Here is a 6,000-nt window from a genome sequence, read left to right as displayed (position 1 = left end):
TAGAATTTACGTTACGTACTTAGTTCTATGCTGAAAGCAGGTTGTTTTCTACCCCTGTCTTTTTTTGATTTGCATAAGTTTGGTTTACTCCGAAATACATAGAAATACATAGCACAGAGGATAGAAAAGCAATAGATAAGGGTTATCTTAATTCTTTCATATTATTTCCATCGGGAATTTATCCTGGCTTAGGGATACAAAGAAGCTGTATACCTATTTAGACAGATATATATTATTTCAAAAAAAAAGTTAAGGGGAAAAAAAAGACTGGAGAGGGATGTGTTGAAAAAGAAAAAAGTAAGAGCTTTAAAAGAAATGCCGAATAAAATCTCTCAAAAATTTCGTGTCAGTTGAATTTTAGAATATTTTCATTGAAATGGATTTAATAAGTGTAGGCCATTTAACGTTTAAAGTTAATTAGGCTTTATTGGTATAAAAAAGTGTACTCAATCAAAGTAATCTTTGAACCACAGTGTAAATACAAACAGAAAAATCGTTTTTAGTCAAAATTGGCAGAAAATTATTCGAAAAGCTGAAGGCTCATATTTAATTCCATTGACTCCTAGTTTATTATTATTACTATTAATTAATTTTATTTTACCGTATATTACATTATTTTATTCATTTATTGATTTTAGAGAAGCCAAAAAAAAAAAAAAAAGGCAGTTTTTAACATCTTAATGCTTTTAATGCTTATTTTATTCAACCCTTCCGAAATTAAAAAAGAAAATTATCAAAACAGTGAAAAGTTTAACAGTTTTAAATGAAATAAATTGTATCATGAAGAAACAAATTCATATAAATTATATTAATGAAACCATTTAGCAGCTAAAGCTAATAAATAAACTGTTTAATTAAATGCAACTAAAATCATTTCTATTTTTAATTTATTTAAGGGAACTGAGATCTAAAAAATACAACTTACCAATACATGGGAATAATGCCGAGCAATTTAAAAAAGCTATTTGATAATTAAAACCGTGCCAAACAGTTAAAGATGATTTTAAAAGCATACAATAGCTTAAAAATTCTTCAAAAAATAATGTACTTGTTTTACTTAAACACGATAATTTTATTTTATTTACTAATTTTTTAAAGCAATTTCAAAAACGACTGATTTTATGAAAATACATTATTCAAAAATATATACCCGCAGAATGTTTCCCTGCCTAAGTTCTGAGTCGGGCAGAAAAAACTGTTTTACAGAAAACATTAACAGCGAGTTCTTAATTTTTATTATTTTATCTCATTTTTATTTACATTTATTTATTTTCCCCTTATCATCAAGTCATCGTTAGACATTTTGACGAAATTAAAAATTATATTATAGTGTACTCTCGATTATCCGGGGGGCTAATGCCTGGGAAGCGGGTCACGGATTACTGAAAGACACGGATAATCCCAATTATCGATTTTCATACACATTGTATGCACTGGAAACACAATCAGTAATTACTTTGTTCTTGAGAGCTTTTAAATATCTGTCAGGTTCCCTCGCATATTTTCCGAAATACTATTATTTTAGTCGAATCCCCTTTCGTCGACGAAATCCAATAGTGTTTCAGTAGAAGTCATTGCTGTCTCGGAATTGATGTGACGAATTGTTAGGATCTTTTTCGTTTGTATTTTCATTATCACTCTCTGCCTCTTTCGTTCTTGTGACATTGAAACGATATCCGCAACACTCAAAGCATTGAAAGTTCGGCTCAGTCGAGCAACTATCGAAACATTCCACGATTTTTTGCGATCGACATTTTCGAAGAATTTTACATTTAAAATTTTTTGGCATACAATTTCAATTGTTTGCAAAATCTTTCTAAAAACTTTTATATTAATAACTTCAGTTATTACCTCAACTTCTTCACAGGTAGATAAACCTCAGATTTCTACGTTAAGAAAAACCTTTTTTTCCTGTTCAAATTTGCGCGTGTGTGGTTTTTACACATTCTCGCAGCACAGCGCCGCCACGCAAGGAAAATCCTCAAACCGGATAATCCGCCCCCGGATAACCAAGAGTCCACTGTACTATAAACGAGAGCAAAAGCTGAGTCTTTTAAACTTGAACTCTGCTGTTCTAAAAAAATATATAAGAATCTGCTTATCTAAAATGCACACCAGCGAGAAATTTAAATGCTAATAATCGAAATATAAACACTGAAAAACTGTAAAATATATAAGAATCTGCTTATCTAAAATGCACAGCAGCGAGAAATTTAAATGCTAATAATCGAAATATAAACACTGAAAAACTGTAAAATATATAAGAATCTGCTTATCTAAAATGCACACCAGCGAGAAATTTAAATGCTAATAATCGAAATATAAACACTGAAAAACTGTAAAATATATAAGAATCTACTTATCTAAAATGCACAGCAGCGAGAAATTTAAATGCTAATAATCGAAATATAAACACTGAAAAACTGTAAAATATATAAGAATCTGCTTATCTAAAATGCACAGCAGCGAGAAATTTAAATGCTAATAATCGAAATATAAACACTGAAAAACTGTAAAATATATAAGAATCTGCTTATCTAAAATGCACAGCAGCGAGAAATTTAAATGCTAATAATCGAAATATAAACACTGAAAAACTGTAAAATATATAAGAATCTGCTTATCTAAAATGCACAGCAGCGAGAAATTTAAATGCTAATAATCGAAATATAAACACTGAAAAACTGTAAAATATATAAGAATCTGCTTATCTAAAATGCACAGCAGCGAGAAATTTAAATGCTAATAATCGAAATATAAACACTGAAAAACTGTAAAATATATAAGAATCTGCTTATCTAAAATGCACAGCAGCGAGAAATTTAAATGCTAATAATCGAAATATAAACACTGAAAAACTGTAAAATATATAAGAATCTGCTTATCTAAAATGCACAGCAGCGAGAAATTTAAATGCTAATAATCGAAATATAAACACTGAAAAACTGTAAAATATATAAGAATCTGCTTATCTAAAATGCACAGCAGCGAGAAATTTAAATGCTAATAATCGAAATATAAACACTGAAAAACTGTAAAATATATAAGAATCTGCTTATCTAAAATGCACAGCAGCGAGAAATTTAAATGCTAATAATCGAAATATAAACACTGAAAAACTGTAAAATATATAAGAATCTGCTTATCTAAAATGCACAGCAGCGAGAAATTTAATCGAAATATAAACACTGAAAAACTGTAAAAGATAGTGAGACTCAGCGATGTAGCCTTATTTGGCAACTTTGTATTTTTTTTTAAATTTTATTTATTTAGTATTTATTTAGAAAGTCGGGAAACTGATCGGTTCACGAAAGAATAATTTTAAATAATTAATAAGGAATCAAAAAATTAAATTTAGGTGTCAACACACAATAACAAGCTATAGAACCGATGGTAATTTAATCATTGAAAACTTAAGCTAAATTATAAGAAATTCTGCAAATCATCTTACTTCATGTTATAGTAAGTATGCTGACTTTTTATTAAATGCGCAATGGAGAAGGCATTAGTGAAGTGAAAAATTATCAAAACACTAATCTGTTTTACACTAGACGTATTTAGCGAAGTGAATTAGATTACATGTTTCACAACTGCAAATAAATGCGGTGGTTTGTAAAAACAAATTCAAAGAGATTTTCAAATTAGCCCAACATTAACTGTGGGTATGAATATGCATACCGTAAGTTCTTGGTGGACTGCATGTTTACATGAAGTGTAAAGAACTGAAAGTCTAATCCAGTAATTGCTTAAATCTTAAACTTGGCAGTCATACTGACTGCACGTTAAACTGATTGACGTTAAAATAAAACAATTTATGAAAAATGGAAATATTTACAAAAAAATAGCAATTTACATTTAAGAGAATATAGTTAAGATTACATACTGAAAGAGAGAATAGAAAGGAAATTCGAAACTGAATTTAGAGTGCAAATATACACTGTTGTGGTAAAAATAATTGGTAGTTTAGAAAATAATTTAGAAAGCGTATGTGCACTATTGTGGTAATAATTAATTGGAATTTCTAAATAAATTAATTGGAATTTCTGAATAAATTCATTGGAATGTCAATTAAAAAGTAAAACAGAAGAATAAAACGGGAAAATTATTGCTGATTCCATAGAAAGATTCTGACTTATTAAAGGCAGTAGTTGGAATCTTTCCACACACCGTCGGCAATTCATAAAAAGCGCGTTTCGTCATCTCGCTTATCTGAACAAATCCCCATTCAATTTTACATTTTCATTCAGTTTTAGAATATCTAAATTATATCTTACCGATGCGGATATGCGAGATAATTCCTCAACGCTCGGACAGACTATTGAGTATAACAAAATCCAAAAACAAACAAAGCAGTCACATACAACAACTAATCAAAAATGAGGAAAAAAAAAAAAAAAAAAAAAAAAAAAAAAACGGAATAAAAATTAGAAAAATTTAAATAAAAAGTAAATGAAGTAAAGAGTTCGATTATAAAAAATTTCAAAGGATAAACCGCAATGTTTTAGTAAACGAAACTTTGTGCATTTTTTTTTTTTTATCTAAGATTATCGAAAGAAAAATATTCTTAACGCACGGAAAATCTTGAAAGTCTGCCTTTAGTGTAGGATTACCATTGATATGGAAGCTGAAGGTAAGTCCTGCAGACCCTACTATATACAAGTCAGCGAGTAATCGCTGCGTCTGAAATATTATGCCAAAGTCCTGAGAAGATTTAAATAACCCTTGTATTTAAATTTGAATTTACAGTATAAAAGACACTACAAATAAATCACCACTAGAGACGATACAGTCTGAATTGAATTGACTAAGCAATAGCAGTCAGTTCAAATCAGACGCTGAGCTGGCAGAGAATTCTAACAGCGTGACACGAGTGCCAGAAGTTCTCTCTCTCTTTAATCTTATATACTACCAAAGCTAATTTGCATCCTGGAGAGGAATTCGGAAACAGGACATTATAGTAAATATCAAAATCATGATAACTGATTAACATACAAATTTTACTGGTGACTAAAATCTTTGAAAATATGCAAATCTGACTATATTTAGCGATGCAGTCCTATTTTGGTGATTAAGAAAATTTTAAAAGTCTGCCAAATTGCTTCAGAAAGTTCGCCACTAGCGATCAAATTCTGATCATTTAAGAACTTTTTGGATCATTTATAAAATGTTGGCAGCTATTCATTCTACTATTATGCATTTATAGATGTAAAGAAAAAACAAACATTTTGCTAAAAATTAAGAATCAGAAATTTTGCAATCAATATAATCAATATTATTTTATTCATTTATCCAGAAAGTAATACGTTTTGAATGATATCATTAGACAAAAAATATAACTTTTTAAATGAATCTCTTTTTCACACTGATGAGCAACATAATTTAGTAATACAGAAGAAGATGAACATTCATTCCCGATCGATCTTATGCACCATCGAGTAGCAAAGATGTACTGTCATGTTTCTGTTCTTTATTCGGAACAGCTATATATATAGCTAAGGGAAAATAATAATGATATTAAACTTTTTCAAAATGAAATTAAATCTTAAATTTTTAGAACATAAGATAAAGAGTAACAAAAAGCACATTTTCATTTTAAACTAATTATACAGCACAGCGGCGACGCGACTTAGATACAAAAACAAATTGTAAGCAGTATAATTTGCTAAGAATGAGTTTGTGTTACGAGCTTGTTACAAAACGTATAAAGTGTATTTAAGTTCATTATTCAAGCCTTGCCAGTAGATAAGATTAGAATAATTACTAACGCAGCAGCTTTACCCACGCAAATCATTATTCAGAAATTATTCATTATTTGAAGTCACAACGAAAAATAATTCGATTAAAAATCACTTAAGGGTAGCTTCAGCTAATTTTTTTGCCCTTTTTTTATTCTCTTTCTCCCCCCCCGGTGTGTGTTGGCGGATTCCTTTTTCGATCTTTCCCTCCCGCTTGAATAAATCTAGGAAAAGATTTATTTTTTATTTCACTTGATCAGCATAA

The 6,000-nt window shown here is 29.4% G+C and overlaps 1 long non-coding RNA gene across 1 annotated transcript in view; it reads right to left on the bottom strand.

The window, feature by feature from the left end:
• Positions 1 to 5,289: 5,289 nt before the first annotated feature.
• LOC146996817 (uncharacterized) overlaps positions 5,290 to 6,000 on the bottom strand; it is a 122,666-nt gene continuing 121,955 nt past the window's right edge. The window contains exon 3 of the long non-coding RNA XR_015041477.1: positions 5,290 to 5,492. This is a non-coding gene — a long non-coding RNA (uncharacterized LOC146996817). The remainder of the gene's footprint in view (positions 5,493 to 6,000) is intronic.

The sequence above is a fragment of the Stegodyphus dumicola genome, chromosome 6 (assembly GCF_044657685.1).
Source record: "Stegodyphus dumicola isolate Sdum_Otavi_A_Nest chromosome 6, ASM4465768v1".
NCBI classification, from domain to species: domain Eukaryota; kingdom Metazoa; phylum Arthropoda; class Arachnida; order Araneae; family Eresidae; genus Stegodyphus; species Stegodyphus dumicola.
Note: the sequence above shows the minus strand (reverse complement) of the source record. Positions and strands in the feature narration are given on the sequence as shown.